Below are 23,669 nucleotides of genomic sequence, written 5' to 3' on the forward strand. Positions count from 1 at the left end.
CATGAAAGAACAATGTTGTGAATAGGTGGAATGTACCCACTTTTCACGCCATCGAGTAAAATATCTTTTATTTTTTTCTTTTTTTTTATTACAACCTCATGGAAAGCAAAGAAGGAAATGACCAAAAAGCCCACACAAAACTTTAATAGTGTCTTCAGTCAATAGGAGGTCACCATTTATTATGGCTAATAGATAGTGTATAATATAATGTCACATATATCCTTAGTTGAATTTAAAAGAAAAGACTTGTTTCATTTTTCCCACAAATTATAAACCTTCTCATTTCTCATGGATGATTTTCAAGGCTACTTGATCATCTTTGTAATAGGGATAATATCAATCATATTAATAAAAGTGCTACTGAGATCAACTCTTGCTAAATCTCGAACTCCTCCGAGCCCATTCGCATTTCCCATAATCGGACATCTTCATCTTCTTGTTCCAAAACCTCATCAAGTTCTTCACACACTTTCGAAGCGTTATGGGCCAATTTTTCAACTATATTTCGGCTCAGTATGATGTGTTACTTTTAGTTCACCAGATACAGCAAAAGAATTGTTCAAAACGTATGATACTACGTTTTTAAACCGACCTTATAACTCAGGTGTGGATTTCGTTACATATGGTGGCAATGGCTTCATATTTGCTCCTTATGGAGCTTATTGGAAATTTTTGAAAAAGATTGTAATGTCACAACTTCTTAAAGGTAGAATATTTGTAGTGACCCGAACTTTTTCATGATTATATATACTAAATGAAAACTATATTTGCATGATTAAATGTTTCCAACATGTTAAGCAATCAAACTTGTTAAGACTTAATTAATTGAAATGAGTTTCATGTAGACAATTGACTACCCGAGTTGACCGTCGATTCACGAACGTTAAAACTTGTAAAAACTATAGGATGATATATATATATATATATATATATATATATATATATATATATATATATATATATATATATATATATATATATATATATATATATATATATATATGTAGTTAACATGATATTATGATATATAGTATCTCACTAAGTATATTAACAATGAGTTATATACATAAAAATGAGATTATTGAATTAAGAAACTCAAAATGATATATATAACGATTAACGTTATGACAACGTCTTACTAAATACATATGTATCATATTAAGATATTGTTACACTATATTTAACATGATAAAATGATAATTATATATATCATTAAGTATGTTAACAATGAACTACATATGTAAAACAAGACTACTAACTTAAGAATTTCGAAACGAGACATATATGTAACGATTATCGTTGTAACGACATTTTAATGTATATATATATATATATATATATATATATATATATATATATCATATTAAGATATATTCATACATCATAATATCATGATAATATAATAATTTAACATCTCATTAGATATAATAAACAATGGGTTAACTACATTAAATGAGATCGTTAACTTAAAGGAGTCAAAACAACACTTACATGTAACGACTAACGATGACTTAACGACTAAGTTAAAATGTATATATATGTAGTATATTAAGATGTATTAGTACACTTATGAAAGACTTCATGACACATATCAAAGTACTTCTACTTAACAAAAATGCATACATTTACATTCCCATTCATTTTCATCAACAATTCTACTCGTATACAACCGTATTCGTACTCGTACAATACCCAGCTCCTAAACGTATATACTATTGGTATATACATTCAATGATCAGCTCTTAGCAGCCCTTAATGAGTCATCAAACATGTGGGAACCATCATTTGGCAACTAGCATGAAATAGCTCACAAAATTACAAAAGTATTATAAATCATTCATGAATTATTTACAAGAAAACAAACTTACACATCCTTTATATCTAATCCATATACCAACGACCAAAAACACATACAAACACTTTCATTCTTCAATTTTCTTCATCTAATTAATCTCTCTCAAGTTCTATCTTCAAGTTCTAAGTGTTCTTCATAAATTCTATAAGTTCTAGTTTCATAAAATCAAGAATACTTTCAAGTTTGCAAGTCTACTACCAAGCTTTCTAATCCATTCTAAGTAATAATCTAAGATCAAGAAACCTTTGTCACTTACAGTAGGTTATCTTTTTAATTCAAGGTAATACTCATATTCAAACTTTGATTCAATTTCTATAACTATAAACTATCTTAATTCGAGTAAAAATCTTACTTGAACTTGTTTTCGTGTCATGATTTTACTTCAAGAACTTTCAAGCCATCCAAGATCCTTTGAAGCTATATCATTTCTTGACACTTCCAGTAGGTTTATACACAAAACTTGATGTAGTAATGATGTTCATAACATCATTCGATTCATACATATAAAACTATCTTATTCGAAGATTTAAACTTTTAATCACTAGAACATAATTTAGTTAATTCTAAACTTGTTCGCAAACAAAGTTAATCCTTCTAACTTGACTTTTAAAATTAACTAAACACATGTTCTATATCTATATGATATGCTAACTTAATGATTTAAAACCTTGAAACACGAAAAACACCGTAAAACCGGACATACGCCGTTGTAGTAACACCGCGGGCTGTTTTGGGTTAGTTAATTAAAAACTATGATAAACTTTGAATTAAAAGTTTTTCTTCTGGAAAAATGATTTTTCTTATGAACATGAAACTATATCCAAAAATCATGGTTAAACTCAAAGTGGAAGTATGTTTTTCAAAATGGTCATCAAGACGTCGTTCTTTCGACTGAAATGACTACCTCTTACAAAATTGACTTGTAACCTGTATTTCTGACTATAAACTTATACTTTTTCTATTTAGTTTCATAAATTTCAGTTCATTATGAAACCATAGCAACTTGAATCACTCAAAACGGATTTAAAACGAAGAAATTATGGGTAAAACAAGATTGGATGATTTTGCTTGTTGTAGCTACGTGAAATTTGTAACAAATCTATACAAATCATAACTTAACTAACTTATATTGTATTATATATGTATTCTAAAATATATTATGTAATCCTGGGATACCATAGACACGAATACAATGTTTTGACATATCATATCGACCCATCTATATATATATATATTTCGGAACAACCATAGACACTCTATATGCAGTAATATTTGAGTTAGCTATACAGGGCTGAGGTTGATTCCAAAATACTATATATACTTTGAGTTGTGATCTAGCCTTAGACTTGTATACACAGGGTCGTGGATTGATTCGAGATAATATATATTGCTTTATTTCTGTACATCTAACTGTGGACAACTAGTTGTAGGTTACTAACGAGGACTGCTGACTTAACAAACTCAAATCATTAAAACGTAATAAAAATGTTATAATTATATTTTGATTATTCTTTGATATATATGTACATATTTGTTATAGGTTCGTGAATCGACCAGCGGCCAAGTCTTACTTCCCGACGAAGTAAAAATCTGTGGAAGTGAGTTATAGTCCCATGTTTTAAAAATCTAATATTTTTGGGATGAGAATACATGCAAATTTATAAATGTTTTACAAAATAGACACAAGTACATGAAACTACTTTCTATGGTTGAATTATCGAAGCTGAATATGTCCCTTTTTGCTTGGTAACCTAAGAATTAGTAAACCAGTCTACTAATTAACGCGAATCCTAAAGATAGATCTATTGGGCCCAACAAACCCCATCCGTTGTAGCGGATGCTTTAGTACTTCGAGTTTTTATATCATGTCCGATGGATGTCCCGGAATGATGGGGATATTCTTATATGCATCTTGTTAATGTCGGTTACTAGGTGTTCACCATATGAATGATTTTTATCTCTATGTATGGGATGATGTTTACGAAAAATGAAAATATGAAATCTTGTGGTCTATTATCACGATTGATAAATATATAGGTTAAACCTATAACTCAACAACATTTTTGTTGACGTTATAAGCATGTTTATTCTCAGGTAATTGTTAAGAGCTTCCGCTGTTGCATACTAAATTAAGGACAAGATTTGGAGTCCATGCTTGTATAATATTGTTTGAAAACTGCATTCGAAGACATATATTGTTGTGTAATATTATTGTAAACCATTATGTAATGGCCGTGTGAAAACTCTATATTTTTTATTATCATTATTTGATAATCGTCGTAATATTTTTAAACCTTTATCGATAAAATAAAGGTTATGGTTTGTTTTAAAATCGAATGCAGTCTTTGAAAAACGTCTCATATAGAGGTCAAAACCTCGCAACGAAATCAATTAATATGGAACGTTTATAATCAATATGAACGGGACATTTCAGTTGGTATCAGAGCCAATTACAAGAACTTTTAGAGCGTGGTTTCCTTCGACCAAGCACATCACCGTGGGGAGCTCCTGTTTTGTTTGTCAAAAAGAAAGATGGTACATTTAGATTATGTATCGACTATAGAGAGTTGAACAAACTTACCATCAAGAACCGTTATCCACTACCGAGAATCGACGATTTATTTGATCAGTTGCAAGGTTCGTCAGTGTACTCGAAGATTGATTTACGTTCTGGATATCATCAAATGCGGGTGAAGGAGGATGATATTCCAAAAACTGCTTTTAGGACGCGTTACGGTCATTACGAGTTTATGGTTATGCCTTTTGGTTTGACTAACGCACCAGCTGTGTTCATGGACCTTATGAACCGAGTGTGTGGACCATACCTTGACAAGTTTTTCATTGTTTTCATCGATGACATACTCATTTACTCAAAGAATGATCAAGAGCACGAAGAACATTTGAGAAAGGTGCTAGATTTGTTGAGGAAAAAAAAACTGTACGCTAAGTTTTCCAAGTGTGCATTTTAGCTGGAAGAAGTTCAATTCCTCGGACACATAGTGAACAAAGAAGGTATTCAGGTGGATCCAGCAAAGATTGAAACCGTTGAAAAGTGGGAAACCCCGAAAACTCCAAAGCATATACGCCAATTTTTAGGACTAGCTGGTTACTACAGAAGGTTCATCCAAGATTTTTTCAAAATAGCAAAACCCTTGACTACATTAACGCATAAAGGGAAGAAATTTGAATTGAAGGATGAGCAGGAGAAAGCGTTTCAATTGTTGAAGAAAAAGTTAACTACGGTACCTATATTGTCATTACCTGAAGGGAATGATGATTTTGTTATATATTGTGACTCCTCAAAGCAAGGTCTCGGTTGTATATTAATGCAACGAACGAAGGTAATTGCTTATGAGTCTAGACAATTGAAGATTCACGAGCAAAATTATACGACGCATGATTTGGAATTAGGTGCGGGTGTTTTTGCATTAAAGACTTGGAGGCACTACTTATATGGGGTCAAAAGTATTATATATACCGACCACAAAAGTCTTCAACACATATTTAATCAGAAGCAACTGAACATGAGGCAGCGTAGGTGGATTGAATTGTTAAATGATTATGACTTTGAGATTCGTTACCACCCGGGGAAGGCGAATGTGGTAACCGACGCTTTGAGTAGAAAGGACAGAGAACCTATACGGGTAAAAGCCATGAATATAATTATTCATACTAACCTTACTACTCAAATAAAGGAGGCGCAACAGGGAGTTGTAAAAGAAGGAAATTTAAAGGATGAAATGCCCAAAGGATCAGAGAAACATCTTAATATTCAGGAAGACGGAACCCGGTATAGGGATGACAGAATTTGGGTACCAAAGTTTGGGGATGTGAGAGAAATGGTACTTGGAGAAGCACATAAAACGAGATATTCGATGCATCCCGGATCGGGGAAGATGTACAAAGATCTCAAGAAACACTTTTGGTGGCCGGGTATGAAAGCCGATATTGCTACATACGTAGGAGAATGTTTGAATTGTTCTAAAGTCAAAGCTGAACATCAGAAACCATCAGGTCTACTTCAGCAACCTGAAATCCCGGAATGGAAATGGGAAAACATTACCATGGATTTCATTACTAAATTGCCAATGATTGCAAGTGGTTATGATACTATTTGGGTAATAGTCGATCGTCTCACTAAATCAGCACACTTTCTGCCAATGAGAGAAGATGATAAAATGGAAAAGTTGGCGCGATTATATTTGAAAGAAGTTGTCTCTAGACATGGAATACCAATCTCTATTATCTCTAATAGAGATGGCAGATTTGTTTCAAGGTTTTGGCAGACATTACAGCAATAATTGGGAACTCGTCTAGATATGAGTACTGCCTATCATCCACAAACCGATGGGCAGACCGAAAGGACGATACAGACTCTTGAAGACATGCTACGAGCATGTGTTATTGATTTTGGAAACAGTTGGGATCGACATCTACCATTAGCAGAATTTTCCTACAACAACAGTTACCACTCGAGTATCGAAATGGCACCGTTTGAAGCATTTTATGATAGAAAGTGCAGATCTCCGATTTGTTGGAATGAATTGGGGGATAGACAGATTACGGGTCCGGAGATAATCCAAGAAACTACCGAGAAAATCATCCAAATTCAACAACGGTTGAAAACCGCTCAGAGTCAACAAAAGAGCTACGCGGATCTTAAAAGGAAAGATATAGAATTTGAAATTGGAGAGATGGTCATGCTTAAGGTTTCGCCTTGGAAAGGCGTTGTTCGATTTGGTAAACGGGGGAAACTAAATCCAAGATACATTGGACCATTCAAGATAATAGATCGTGTCGGACCAGTAGCTTACCGACTTGACTTACCTCAACAACTCGCCGGTGTACATAATACTTTCCACGTCTCAAATTTGAAGAAATGTTTTGCTAAAGAAGATCTCACCATTCCTTTAGACAAAATCCAAATCAATGAAAAACTTCAATTCATTGAAGAACCCGTCTAAATAATGGATCGTGAGGTTAAAAGCCTTAAGCAAAACAAGATACCAATTGTTAAGGTTTGATAGAATGCTCGTAGAGGACCTGAGTTCACCTAGGAACGTGAAGATCAGATGAAGAAGAAATACCCGCACTTATTTCTAGAAGATGCGTCAACACCATCAACTGCTTAAAATTTTGGGACGAAATTTATTTAACAGGTAGGTACTGTAGTGACCCGAACTTTTCCATGATTATATATACTAAATGAAAACTATATTTGCATGATTAAATGTTTCCAACATGTTAAGCAATCAAAATTGTTAAGACTTGATTAATTGAAATGAGTTTCATGTAGACAATTGACCACCCGAGTTGACCGTCGATTCACGAACGTTAAAACTTGTAAAAACTATAGGATGATATATATATATATATATATATATATATATATATATATATATATATATATATATATACTCGGGTGGTCAATTGTCTACATGAAACTCATTTCAATTAATCAAGTCTTAACAATTTTGATTGCTTAACATGTTGTAAAAACTATAGGATGATATATATATATATATATATATATATATATATATATATATATATATATATATATATATATATATATATATATATATATATATATATATATATATATATATATATATATATATATATGTATATAAGCAATCAAAATTGTTAAGACTTGATTAATTGAAATGAGTTTCATGTAGACAATTGACCACCCGAGTTGACCGTCGATTCACGAACGTTAAAACTTGTAAAAACTATATGATGATGATATATATATATATATATATATATATATATATATATATATATATATATATATATATATATATATATATATATATATATACTCGGGTGGTCAATTGTCTACATGAAACTCATTTCAATTAATCAAGTCTTAACAATTTTGATTGCTTAACATGTTGTAAAAACTATAGGATGATATATATATATATATATATATATATATATATATATATATATATATATATATATATATAGTTAACATGATATTATGATATATAGTATCTCACTAAGTATATTAACAATGAGTTATATACATAAAAATGAGATTATTGAATTAAGAAACTCAAAACGATATATATAACGATTATCGTTATGACAACGTCTTACTAATAACATATGTATCATATTAAGATATTGTTACACTATATTTAACATGATAAAATGATAATTATATATATCATTAAGTATGTTAACAATGAACTACATATGTAAAACAAGACTACTAACTTAAGAATTTCGAAACGAGACATATATGTAACGATTATCGTTGTAACGACATTTTAATGTATATATATCATATTAAGATATATTCATACATCATAATATCATGATAATGTAATAATTTAACATCTCATTAGATATAATAAACAATGGGTTAACTACATTAAATGAGATCGTTAACTTAAAGGTGTCAAAACAACACTTACATGTAACGACTAACGATGACTTAACAACTCAGTTAAAATGTATATACATGTAGTATATTAAGATGTATTAGTACACTTTTGAAAGACTTCATGATACATATCAAAGTACTTCTACTTAACAAAAATGCTTACATTTACATTCCCATTCATTTTCATCAACAATTCTACTCGTATACAACCGTATTCGTACTCGTACAATACCCAGCTCCTAGACGTATATACTATTGGTATATACATTCAATGATCAGCTCTTAGCAGCCCTTAATGAGTCATCAAACATGTGGGAACCATCATTTGGCAACTAGCATGAAATAGCTCACAAAATTACAAAAGTATTATAAATCATTCATGAATTATTTACAAGAAAACAAACTTACACATCCTTTATATCTAATCCATATACCAACGACCAAAAACACATACAAACACTTTCATTCTTCAATTTTCTTCATCTAATTAATCTCTCTCAAGTTCTATTGTAGTAACCCGAACTAATCCTCCCGAACGAAGTCATCAACAGTTGGTCCCATTGCGATGATCGACTCCAAGTAATATCCTTAATTTGAGCTAATGCACAGCGGAAGACTTAATTCGTACCTGAGAATAACATGCTTTAAAAAGTCAACATAAAGTTGGTGAGATATATAGATTTGATGCTAGCAGCGTTATAACAATGGACCACAAGATTTCATGTTCATAAACATAATACACTCGCAAGTGTATGAAAAGTATTCCAAGCAGTGGGCACCCGGTAACTAGCCTTAACAAGAGTGTGTACCCCTGAGTTATATAATATGTGCACCGAATCAAGTGCGTTCCGTTAACCTCGAAGTACTAAACACCCGTTCTTCTAGTTTACTAGAACAACATCTGGGTGGGGGTGTAAAACCCGATAGATCTATCTTTAGGATTCGCGCCTACCAGCTCATAAACCAATAGTTAAAGTTACCAAGCTAGGGGATTTTTGATTCAAACCCATGTAGAACGTAATTTTAGTCACTTGTGTCCATAACGTAAATCATTTATAAAAATAGCGCATGTATTCTCAGCCCAAAAATATTTAAAGTTTAAAAGGGAACTATATACTCACCATACTGTATTTTGTAGTAAAAATACATATAACATCATTTAACATGTGCAAGGTTGGCCTTCGATTCACGAACCTCATAAAAGTAGTCCTTAAAATGCCCAAGTTTGAATTTGAACCCGCGACGTCCCGCTAACCCGCTAACACTCCTTAACCATTGAATTGTTTTAGACTTTCCGCTTTAATAAACTTTGTAAATTCTTTTATCTTTTGTTTGTCTATTGACATCTTCATAAGACACAACCCATTTGTCATCATCATAAACCAATATCAACATCTATATATCCTAATCAAAATTGAGTATTAACAAATACGAATCGCACCGCATCTTCGACTATCACCTCTTATATAGTTATTATCAGTTTTGTTTCATGATTAACCACCATTGGGTCTCAGCCCCAAATATATAACCGAATGCTTGTGTCCAATTTAGAAGGTCCAATATCTTAATACGGCCCAATGGCAATTTTCGTGACTGTTTGGTTTATAACTCATTCGAAAGGAAGAAAACAAAAAAAAAAAATATGATATAGCCAAATCTTCAACAATCCCACGTCATTATAGATGGCATATTGTCGGCCACCTTCATTTGAAAGGAACGTATTCCATTTTTTTAAAAGAACTAAACCATACTTCTTTTTATAATCCAAGTTGATCATGTAATAAATTAATATTATGTTTCAATTTTCATCATTATTTTCAATCACTTTAACCCAGCTCATAAATCATTGTTTTGCAACTGAAAAAAAAAAAAACGCAGCAAGAGTGTTTGGGTTGTTGTGGTCATCGACTATAAAAATCATCTTTATGGTCATCGTTGTTTCATAGGGATAAAAGTAAAATGACAACAAGAGAAGCGAGCACAGTAGGTGTTGATTGTAGTGTTAGTTTATGATAAAAATAAACGGAAGTCGTACAACGGCATAAAAAGAGTTGCAGGTGCAGTTGTTTAGTTTTCGTGGATGGTTGCTCGTGGTGATATTTAAGTGGACTCATGCTGGTTGTGAAGGTGGCGGTTTACAAGAGTGGCGAGGGTGGTGTGTGTCATCAAGTAGTAACAAGCATATCAACCGTCTTTGGGGATGTTCTCGGGTTGTGTTTTTATCAAACAAAAGGGAAGCGGTTAGGTGAGTTTTAGTTGTAGACCGAATAAAAACAGGAAATAGGAACGAAGAGAAGTAGTAGTAACATGACCATGGTGGTTTCGAAGGTGGTTGTGGCCGGTGTTCAGGAACACGACAGCATAGCAGTAGTATATATAAAAGTTTAATGGGTATTGATGGTGGTTAACCGTGGTTATGGGTTTGATGTTAGTTTAATGGGTGTGGTGATCGTTTAAGTGGAAAACAGAAGCGGGATCAAAACAGTTTTAACGGTGGTGGTTTTGTGGTTTACAAAGAAAGAACCAAAGAAGGGAGAAGATATAGGTGATGGGTTTTTGATGGTTGGTGTTTCTTGTGGTGGTGGCCGGATGATGGATGAGAGTATTCAAGGTGATGAGTGTTAGAACCATGATGATGATGATTGAAGAGGGTGGTGGACATGGTTCACGAAAGAAACAGAAATTAGATTTTGGAAGAAGAGTTAGTGAGAAAGAGAAGAGAGATGGATATTAGATTCACATGTATTATGTATCTATTATCTATTAATATAGGGAAATTGAAGACAGTTGGAAAGCACAATTATTAAAGAACTGAATTCACACATTTAGAATAAAGGCTGCCGACACTCATATTGGGTGTAATTCGTGCTCCGTGGTTAAACAGTGGCGGATGAAAGTTCCCCGAAAAATCCTCAATTAATTCTATTTACTTATTCAGATCACTAAATGTATAATAAATATAATTATAATAATCAAAATACTAATAACAATAATAATAGATTTACTAATAATAAAATTTAATAATACTATTATTAATATTAATAGTAATAATGAAATTAATAATATTATAACTATATCTTCAACTGAATGAAATTAATAATTAATCTTATATATTTAATTAATGTTCACGAATATATATATATATACATACATATACAAATAATTGTTCGTGAATCGTCGGAACTGGACAGAGGGTAATTGAATAAATGAACATCGTTTCAAAATTTTCTAGACTCAACATTAAAGATTTTGCTTATCGTGTCGGAAACCTATAGAAGATAAGGTTTAAATTTGGTCGGAAATTTCCGGGTCGTTACAGTACCCACCCGTTAAAAAAATTTCGTCCCCGAAATTTGGTAGAGGTTGTCATAAATAACAATAGGAATGTTTTCATGACAAATATGAGGTAATAATGGAGTTTTATCATAATTGAGAGATATAGATAGAACGATTCGATCATGTGAAGCGTACGAGTGAAGTTATCACAAAAGAGTGAAATGAGTGAATATGGAATTGTTTTAACCGATGACGTGATTAAGATTGATTTCCGGATTTTAAGGGATTTAGGGTAAATCTTACATAATAAGATTTGGTTATTCGGCGATCAGGATCTTCTTTGATTTAATGTAGTAATCTGTTTCGATTTCTCTGTCGGATATTTTTCTATAAATTCACCCCCTTCGTTTCCTCTTCCCGCCCTCGAGTCAAGCGAGCAACGGTCCGGAATTCGTAAGTATGAAATTCGAATTGAACATAGCTAATGTTCTTTAAAAAAATGGAATGGTTTTGAATTGTCAAATTACCAGAACATTCTGGAAAGATAGAACTATCAAGGTGATATGTTCCTAATACATTTCGGAATTGGATAGAATGTAAGAGCCGTGTAACATGGCACATGATGACAGTACTGTGAATCATCACATTCCATTAGATACTTAACATGACTTACTGTAATATAATGAAGTTGATCAAGTTTCATTATATTAAACTAATTCATGCATCAGTTCCCAACACTACTTCAGAACATTCCTATTTTAAACTCGAAGGTTTCAGAATTTAGAAACTAATGCAGTTTCTTTTATATTGTAACGCGGATGTTACGAAGTGATAAATGATTTCAGATGGGAATAATATCTCCAGAAATTTGATTAATATGCATAATGGAAGATATGAAATATCTTATAATCTCTAAGATAAAATATTTATGAAGAATATCATCCGAAAAGGTTTAGAATAAGGAGTAGGGTTCTTACTAACGACTTCAGCAGGCACTGAATTCTTTGAAGTCGAGTTTAGTTTTTATGATTTGTTCACGGTTTCCTTCATACTTTGCTCAATCCATTTTCCAATTTCAACCCTTCTCTTTTTCTGAGCTTTTTCAACATACTTTACTTCATCGTAAACTTTTGACTGTTAAGGTCGTTTACAGTTTTTGCTGCTTCATCAGCATTTCAAGAACTAATCCGTAGTTCAGGGTGTTTTTCAGAAACTTCTCATTCGAAGTATGAAATTCTTAGGGATAGACATTCTAGGTATAACTGGAGATGTTCTGCGAGATTTTCAAAATACTGATTGTTGATTCTACCTAAGGGATGACGAGCTGCTGGTATGTCTGATGATGACGTTACGGAATATAAAAGGTTCTCCAGTAATGACGGCGAAATGATAACGTATATATCAAGATTATAATAAGAGTGGTGTTACTGAGAAGTCGAAGTGGAGCTGTGACAAAATTAGCTTCTTGAAAAGGAATCGTATGGTTGTTTTTGCTACTAAATGATAAGGAATTCGACGCGGATACGTTTTAACCAAAATTTTGGTTTCGAAAGTTTTTCAGGTGCATAATGTATGCATAAATCTTTCTTCCGTAGACGAGGTGCGGCTGGTTCCACTTCTCGATCGAAGTGTTTTCAAGAATCATGAAAAGATTTGAACGCGGATTGTAATTGTCGAGGTACCAATGAGGTTTAAGATGAAATCAAGTGGCAAGCTTGAAGAATTGTTTAGTTTCATATGTTATAATCAACATTTTAATTCATTTTAATTGTCCAAAATTAGCAGTTCAATAGTCCGATGGTTCAATGATTCATATATAATTTAATATATAATATTTGAATTAAATAATACGTATCGTGACCCGTGTACCGGTCTCGGTGTCGATCACAACTCAAACAATATATATATTTCGGAATCCACCTCAACCCTGTATAGTCAACTATAGAGTGTCTATGGTCGTTCCGAAATATATATATAGATGGGTCGATATGATAGGTCGAAACCTTGTATACGTGTCCCGTTATTTAAAGTGCGTAAAAGTAAATGACAGAAATTAAATGACGATAAATAAAATTGCGAGAATGTAAATTGCGATAATGTAAATTGCGATAATGTAAATTGCGATAAAATGTAATCAGTTAGCTGGGAACAGTTAGCCGGAACAGTTAGCGTGGAATCCTTAACAGATTTTTAATTAGTTAATTCGTGTTTCTAACAAATTTTATTTTGTCCAATGTTTTCTTCGTTATGCCACTTGTTGGATTCTGATAGGTCAAAATCCAAATATGAAATTTGAATGAAAAATGGTTATTCTGTGGTGAACGGATACGTATATCGATAGTTGTAAGTAGGATAGTAAATGATCGTTGAATCAGATTCGAAGAATGTACAGTGTAACTTATTAATGTGAATTCTAAATATTCCTCGGGTACTACCCACCCGTTAAAATATTTTCATCATTAACAGTTTGTACGAAAGAATTTTTAATTACGATCTTTATGAAAATATACTTGCATATATATTTTCTTCAGATGAAATTATGGATTTAATGAGTCAATAAGATATTAAACTCATTTGATTTATCGTTAATACTGGATTACATGATCTCTAAAACATTAAAGATTACATAATTACCATGTCGAACGAAGATAAATGAGATAGAACGATAAGTAAAGCGAAGATAATCGATATAGAATGATATGTAAAACGAAGATCATACTCGAAGTACAGATAGTGATATTGAGGTGTGTGATGTTGATATCCGAGGTACAAATTGTGATGTTGAGGTTTACGACGCGGTTGTGGTTGAGGGTGATATGGGTACTGTCGGTGTTGATGATGGTGGTACGGATTATGCTGCTGGTGCTGCTGCTGGTGTTTGTAACCTTCGCACCATATTCTCCAAAGCCGTCACGCGAGCGCGAAGTTCGTTAACTTCTGCTAGTACACCGGGATGATTGGTGGTTGGAGTGAGCGAATGAACAAGATCTGAAATATGGGATAGTATATAATCGTGACGAGATACTCTAGAAATGAGAGAGAAAATGATGTTTTCGAATAGGTTCGTCGGTAAGTGCTTCAGGTTCATCGCCAAGAGGTAATTGGATGGATGGAAAGGATCTTCAATGTGAAATGATTTCCGGATATCGGATGATATTCTAACTATATAGAATATCTATATGTAATACTAAAGATTTCGTAGGCTACAAAGGATGTTACGGCATATATCAGGCAAATCTACAGATACGCCAAGATAGGAATTATCAGATACGTTAAGATATGAAATTCGTCTATACACTATCGATGCACTAAATGCAGTAGAGCGTGTCTAGACTTGAGAATGATAGGCAGGCAATTTTCTAAGGATGATAAGCAGATGATTTTCGACTAAAATGATAAGCAAAACTTTTGACAGGCAGACACGGTCAAAGTCCAGACTCACTAATGTATCCTAACAACTACCAGTTAGACACACTAATGCAAGGCCTGGTTCACTAAGACCAACGCTCTGATACCAACTGTAGTAACCCGAACTAATCCTCCCGAACGAAGTCATCAACAGTTGGTCCCATTGCGATGATCGACTCCAAGTAATATCCTTAATTTGAGCTAATGCACAGCGGAAGACTTAATTCGTACCTGAGAATAACATGCTTTAAAAAGTCAACATAAAGTTGGTGAGATATATAGATTTGATGCTAGCAGCGTTATAACAATGGACCACAAGATTTCATGTTCATAAACATAATACACTCGCAAGTGTATGAAAAGTATTCCAAGCAGTGGGCACCCGGTAACTAGCCTTAACAAGAGTGTGTACCCCTGAGTTATATAATATGTGCACCGAATCAAGTGCGTTCCGTTAACCTCGAAGTACTAAACACCCGTTCTTCTAGTTTACTAGAACAACATCTGGGTGGGGGTGTAAAACCCGATAGATCTATCTTTAGGATTCGCGCCTACCAGCTCATAAACCAATAGTTAAAGTTACCAAGCTAGGGGATTTTTGATTCAAACCCATGTAGAACGTAATTTTAGTCACTTGTGTCCATAACGTAAATCATTTATAAAAATAGCGCATGTATTCTCAGCCCAAAAATATTTAAAGTTTAAAAGGGAACTATATACTCACCATACTGTATTTTGTAGTAAAAATACATATAACATCATTTAACATGTGCAAGGTTGGCCTTCGATTCACGAACCTCATAAAAGTAGTCCTTAAAATGCCCAAGTTTGAATTTGAACCCGCGACGTCCCGCTAACCCGCTAACACTCCTTAACCATTGAATTGTTTTAGACTTTCCGCTTTAATAAACTTTGTAAATTCTTTTATCTTTTGTTTGTCTATTGACATCTTCATAAGACACAACCCATTTGTCATCATCATAAACCAATATCAACATCTATATATCCTAATCAAAATTGAGTATTAACAAATACGAATCGCACCGCATCTTCGACTATCACCTCTTATATAGTTATTATCAGTTTTGTTTCATGATTAACCACCATTGGGTCTCAGCCCCAAATATATAACCGAATGCTTGTGTCCAATTTAGAAGGTCCAATATCTTAATACGGCCCAATGGCAATTTTCGTGACTGTTTGGTTTATAACTCATTCGAAAGGAAGAAAACAAAAAAAAAAAAATATGATATAGCCAAATCTTCAACAATCCCACGTCATTATAGATGGCATATTGTCGGCCACCTTCATTTGAAAGGAACGTATTCCATTTTTTTAAAAGAACTAAACCATACTTCTTTTTATAATCCAAGTTGATCATGTAATAAATTAATATTATGTTTCAATTTTCATCATTATTTTCAATCACTTTAACCCAGCTCATAAATCATTGTTTTGCAACTGAAAAAAAAAAAAAACGCAGCAAGAGTGTTTGGGTTGTTGTGGTCATCGACTATAAAAATCATCTTTATGGTCATCGTTGTTTCATAGGGATAAAAGTAAAATGACAACAAGAGAAGCGAGCACAGTAGGTGTTGATTGTAGTGTTAGTTTATGATAAAAATAAACGGAAGTCGTACAACGGCATAAAAAGAGTTGCAGGTGCAGTTGTTTAGTTTTCGTGGATGGTTGCTCGTGGTGATATTTAAGTGGACTCATGCTGGTTGTGAAGGTGGCGGTTTACAAGAGTGGCGAGGGTGGTGTGTGTCATCAAGTAGTAACAAGCATATCAACCGTCTTTGGGGATGTTCTCGGGTTGTGTTTTTATCAAACAAAAGGGAAGCGGTTAGGTGAGTTTTAGTTGTAGACCGAATAAAAACAGGAAATAGGAACGAAGAGAAGTAGTAGTAACATGACCATGGTGGTTTCGAAGGTGGTTGTGGCCGGTGTTCAGGAACACGACAGCATAGCAGTAGTATATATAAAAGTTTAATGGGTATTGATGGTGGTTAACCGTGGTTATGGGTTTGATGTTAGTTTAATGGGTGTGGTGATCGTTTAAGTGGAAAACAGAAGCGGGATCAAAACAGTTTTAACGGTGGTGGTTTTGTGGTTTACAAAGAAAGAACCAAAGAAGGGAGAAGATATAGGTGATGGGTTTTTGATGGTTGGTGTTTCTTGTGGTGGTGGCCGGATGATGGATGAGAGTATTCAAGGTGATGAGTGTTAGAACCATGATGATGATGATTGAAGAGGGTGGTGGACATGGTTCACGAAAGAAACAGAAATTAGATTTTGGAAGAAGAGTTAGTGAGAAAGAGAAGAGAGATGGATATTAGATTCACATGTATTATGTATCTATTATCTATTAATATAGGGAAATTGAAGACAGTTGGAAAGCACAATTATTAAAGAACTGAATTCACACATTTAGAATAAAGGCTGCCGACACTCATATTGGGTGTAATTCGTGCTCCGTGGTTAAACAGTGGCGGATGAAAGTTCCCCGAAAAATCCTCAATTAATTCTATTTACTTATTCAGATCACTAAATGTATAATAAATATAATTATAATAATCAAAATACTAATAACAATAATAATAGATTTACTAATAATAAAATTTAATAATACTATTATTAATATTAATAGTAATAATGAAATTAATAATATTATAACTATATCTTCAACTGAATGAAATTAATAATTAATCTTATATATTTAATTAATGTTCACGAATATATATATATATACATACATATACAAATAATTGTTCGTGAATCGTCGGAACTGGACAGAGGGTAATTGAATAAATGAACATCGTTTCAAAATTTTCTAGACTCAACATTAAAGATTTTGCTTATCGTGTCGGAAACCTATAGAAGATAAGGTTTAAATTTGGTCGGAAATTTCCGGGTCGTTACATCTATCTTCAAGTTCTAAGTGTTCTTCATAAATTCTATAAGTTCTAGTTTCATAAAATCAAGAATACTTTCAAGTTTGCAAGTCTACTACCAAGCTTTCTAATCCATTCCAAGTAATCATCTAAGATCAAAAAACCTTTGTTACTTACAGTAGGTTATCTTTCTAATTCAAGGTAATACTCATATTCAAACTTTGATTCAATTTCTATAACTATAAACTATCTTAATTCGAGTAAAAATCTTACTTGAACTTGTTTTCGTGTCATGATTTCACTTCCAGAACTTTCAAGCCATCCAAGATCCTTTGAAGCTAGATCATTTCTTGTCACTTCCAGTAGGTTTATCCACAAAACTTGAGGTAGTAATGATGTTCATAACATCATTCGATTCATACATATAAAACTATCTTATTCGAAGATTTAAACTTGTAATCACTAGAACATAGTTTAGTTAATTCTAAACTTGTTCGCAAACAAAGTTAATTATTCTAAATTGACTTTTAAAATCAACTAAAAACATGTTCTATATCTATATGATATGCTAACTTAATGATTTAAAACCTAGAAACACGAAAAACACCGGAAAATCGGACATACGCCGTTGTAGTAACACCGCGGGCTGTTTTGGGTTAGTTAATTAAAAACTATGATAAACTTTGAATTAAAAGTTGTTCTTCTGGGAAAATGATTTTTCTTATGAACATGAAACTATATCCAAAAATCATGGTTAAACTCAAAGTGGAAGTATGTTTTTCAAAATGGTCATCAAGACGTCGTTCTTTCGACTGAAATGGCTACCTCTTACAATATTGACTTGTAACCTGTATTTTTGACTATAAACTTATACTTTTTCTGTTTATTTTCATAAATTTCAGTTCATTATGAAACCATAGCAAGTTGAATCACTCAAAACGGATTTAAAACGAAGAAATTATGGGTAAAACAAGATTGGATAATTTTGCTTGTTGCAGCTACGTGAAATTTGTAACAAATTTATACAAATCATAACTTAACTAACTTATATTGTATTATACATGTATTCTAACATATATTATGTAATACTGGGATACCATAGACACGAATACAATGTTTGGACATATCATATCGACCCATATATATATATATATTTCGGAACAACCATAAACACTATATGCAGTAATATACAGGGTTGAGGTTGATTCCAAAATACTATATATACTTTGAGTTGTGATCTAGCCTGAGACTTGTATACACGAGGTCCTGGATTGATTCGAGATAATATATATTTCTTTATTTCTGTACATCTAACTGTGGATAACTAGTTGTAGGTTACTAACGAGGACTGCTGACTTAACAAACTCAAATCATTAAAACGTAATAAAAATATTGTAATTATATTTTGATCATACTTTGATATATATGTACATATTTGTTATAGGTTCGTGAATCGACCAGTGGCCAACTCTTACTTCCCGACGAAGTAAAAATTTGTGAAAGTGAGTTATAGTCCCAATTTTTAAAAATCTAATATTTTTGGGATGAGAATACCTGCAAATTTATTAATGTTTTACAAAATAGACACAAGTACATGAAACTACTTTCTATGGTTGAATGATCGAAGCCGAATATGCCCCTTTTTGCTTGGTAACCTAAGAATTAGTAAACCAGTCTACTAATTGACGCGAATCCTAAAGATAGATCTATTGGGCCCAACAAACCCCATCCGTTGTAGCGGATGTTTTAGTACTTCGAGTTTTTATATCATGTCCGATGGATGTCCCGGAATGATGGGGATATTCTTATATGCATCTTGTTAATGTCGGTTACCAGGTGTTCACCATATGAATGATTTTTATCTCTATGTATGGGATGATGTTTACGAAAAATGAAAATATGAAATCTTGTGGTCTATTATTACGATCGATAAATATATAGGTTAAACCTATAACTCACCAACATTTTTGTTGACGTTTTAAGCATGTTTATTTTCAGGTAATTGTTAAGAGCTTCCGCTGTTGAATACTAAATTAAGGACAAGATTTGGAGTCTATGCTTGTATAATATTGTTTGAAAACTGCATTCGAAGACATATATTGTTGTGTAATATTATGGTAAACCATTATGTAATGGTCGTGTGAAAACGCTATATTTTTTATTATCATTATTTGATAATCGTCGTAATATTTTTAAAACTTTATCGATAAAATAAAGGTTATGGTTTGTTTTAAAATCGAATGCAGTCTTTGAAAAACGTCTCATATAGAGGTCAAAACCTCGCAACGAAATCAATTAATATGGAACGTTTATAATCAATATGAACGGGACATTTCAACATTAGACTCTTTACTTTCATTTAGGAACGATGAAATAAATCGTTTAATAAAATATTTATCACAAAAGGCGAAAGAAGGGAAGTTTTTTGAACTTGAATCAGAGCTTATGACTATGACGAATACTATCATATCAAGAATGTTAATGAGCAAAAGGTGTTCGGATGAACTGGATGAGGCAGGGGACATAAGGAAAATTGTTAGTGAGTTTGGTGAAGTTATGGGCACTTTTAACCTTTCAGATCATATATGGTTCTTGAAGAATATAGATTTACAAGGCATACGAAAAAAAATCAAAGGATATTCATAAAAGATTCGATATTTTGATAGAAAAGAACTTAACGGAGCGTGAAGAATCAAGAAAGCGTAAGGAAATACGACAAGTCAAGGACTTGATGGACATTTGATGTGTAATTTCGTACTCTAAAAATACTAGTAAAAATACCCAATAATTATCACACAATACACGCAACTAATCCCATTCGTGCAGTAATTTATAAGTTATATTGACCATTTCGTTCACAGAGAGCAGTTTTATCAGAAACATTAACTAATAATTACTCTAGTAGAAATGGGGGGTTTTTGTTTGTTAATAATAACAATCGCGAAAAGTAACTTAAACTTAAATCAATAGAGAAAAGGTATCCACTTAAAATCAATTCTCTCGGATCAGGATTGCTTGTTAAGTCCATTTTTAAACAATTATAATTATGGTGACACTGCAATTATCTGTAATTCTCACAGATTAATAATTAAATCCCTAGCTCAACTCTTGTTGATTTTAGTTTTCTAATCTAGTCACCAATAAATTACTCAAGATAATAATCTAACTTGAATTGCTTTGGTGTCCCTACACAATTCCACAATTATCAAAGTCTATCATAGTTTAATTGATAATCGTCTAATTATACTGGCGTCCCGCATACAATTATCCGAAGGCCTAAATTATTCACATTCAATAACCTAGTAAAGATCACAACTTGATTCAACTCTCGTTGAATAGTTAATAATCTCCGCAACTTTAACTAGCTCATTAACCTTAATAACAATCGTTCTTAAGCTAAACAACATCTGAATAATAAAATTAATTGTCTAAATTATAAAGATAGCAATCCTTCACCTCAGTTCAATCATCTAAACAGATACTTTGAATTTAGCTACTCATATTAATGCAAGAAACAATAAAGCAAAAAAGATGAACAACTGAAGACATTAAATTGAATAAGAATTAAAGTGATTACAAGACTAAAACTAACCAAGATTGATGCAATAGCATAAACCCTCTAAAAAGTATGTAGAACGACTAAGAAATTCGTAACTCAACTTGCCGGTAGGCTAAAATTCGTAACTGAATACCCTAACTTGGGGAAAATTCGGCTATATATAGATAAATAAAAACTGAATTCGGCTAGCAACCTCGCGATCGCGAGCCGAACCTCGCGACCGCGACCTTCTTCAAACTTCACGAGCGCAATTTACATAGTTGCGAGCGCGAAACTGCATCTTGGAGACTTGAATTTCTGTAAACATCTCGCAGCGTAATACCATATTTCGCGAGCACCACCAATCCTCGCGACCGCGATGTGGCAGATTGCGGCTGCGAGATTCAGTATTTCTGTCAGTTTCTGATTCTTGATCTCTAGTATTGTGTACCTTTGATATTTTCTTCGATTTTTGCTTGAAAACACTAGAATCACTACCCGAATTACTTCAAAACATCACCAATCTTCAATTCATCATTTATGAATCTAAAAGCTCAAACTTTAACGGAAATCTTCACAATTTCTTCAACTTATAACCGAAAGCCAACCAAACAAACCTGATATTGCGAATAAAATTATGTATAAATAAAGCAATATCAACATTTTACTCGATATCGTAGAAGATGAGAGTATGGAGATCAAGTTGACAAGAGAGCAAATTAAAGCCTTCATTTTTGTAATAATGTTAATACTCACTACAAAAACAAAAAGTTTCATTTTTGACGTTTTCAAGCGTGAATAAATTGACATGTTTTTAGCACTTATAAGTGTTGCAAAATTTTTGACACTCAAAAGCGTCAAAAAGGATAACATAATGACACTTAAAAGTGTCAAAAAGTTAATAATACTTCAAATTTTGACACCAAGTTTTTTCATGTTTCAAAGTTTTTGACATCATATTTTTCCACGCTTCTAACTTATATTCACATTTTTAAGCGTGAAAAAATCATTCTAAAAGTGGTAAAACCTACAAGATTAGTTGTAGTGACGATTAATCAATGCTTTAATTGTCTTTTTTTGACAAGTACTAACGTATTGGTTCTTCATATTGATCAGGACATATTTAGTGGAGGAACATATACTTCAGCGGTTACAATAATATGGGCTTTAGCGCAACTAATCAACCATCCAAATGTAATGAAAAAAGCAGTGGACGAAATTGACCTTGTTGTAGGAAAAAAACAGACTGATTAAAGAATCAGATATAACAAACCTTCCATACCTCCAAGCAATAATCAAGGAGTCGCCAAGGTTGCACCCGACCAGCCCATTGATTCAAAGAGAAACTATAGAAGATTGTACTATAGGCGGTTACCGTATTCCCGCAAAAACTACTATATATTTCAACATATGGCCCATTATTATTTTTTTGATACTTAGCATCATATAAGTTTAAAACCCTTAGTGTTTTATGTTATTTATTACAAATTTTAATGTTTAATGTGTTTCGTACCATTATTATAACTCAAATTTTTTTAACAAATTTTTGCCCCCCTCGAAAAATATTTCTGAATCCGCCACTGCATATGGGGTGTTGGCCGAGATCCAACGTACTAGGAGAATCCACTTGAATTTAGGCCTGAAAGATTTGTTGAGACGCAATTAGACGTGAGAGGACGAGACTTTGAATTGTTACCGTTTAGGAGTGGGAGGAGAATGTGTCCCGCGATGTCGTTAGGGCTGAATGTGGTACATGTAACGCTTGGTGCGATGATTCAGTGTTTCGAGTGGAAGACCGGAAAAAATGGGGAATTAACAAAAGTTGATATGGAAGAAGGTGTTGGGATCACACTTCCTAGAGCTAATCCTTTGGTTTGTGTTCCTGTTGCAAGGCTTGATCATATCCCCTTGTCTATGTAATATTGAGTTCATAAGACGGTGATTTGATCATTTCCCTAACCATATCAATGCTTGTTGTTTTGACTTTTGGTTTTGTATTTCAGAAATTTTTAAACAGTATGGTTGATTAAAGCTCACATGTTATGGCTGGTATTGTATTTCATTTTACATTATTTTATTTTGGTCTTTATTTATCACGTATAAAAAATCCCTTTACTCAACGGACTTATATTTAATTTCTCAAATAGATAGATTTTGAGAAGAAGATAGTTTAATTGATAATTTGGTTTTCAGTTAAAAAAAAAATAATTTTTTGTTGGCTATATGAATGTAGGAGTTGTGCTAAAGGGGAGTTGAAGATCGTGGAGCGGTAGCTCCTTTTTTGGCAACATTAATTGG

At 32.8% G+C, this 23,669-nt stretch overlaps 1 pseudogene; it reads left to right on the forward strand.

The window, feature by feature from the left end:
* The first annotated feature begins 288 nt into the window (after positions 1–288).
* Positions 289–23,330, forward strand: LOC139873144 (cytochrome P450 93A3-like; annotated as a pseudogene).
* The last annotated feature ends 339 nt before the right edge of the window (positions 23,331–23,669 follow it).

Source organism: Rutidosis leptorrhynchoides, chromosome 10 (assembly GCF_046630445.1).
Source record: "Rutidosis leptorrhynchoides isolate AG116_Rl617_1_P2 chromosome 10, CSIRO_AGI_Rlap_v1, whole genome shotgun sequence".
NCBI classification, from domain to species: Eukaryota; Viridiplantae; Streptophyta; class Magnoliopsida; order Asterales; family Asteraceae; genus Rutidosis; species Rutidosis leptorrhynchoides.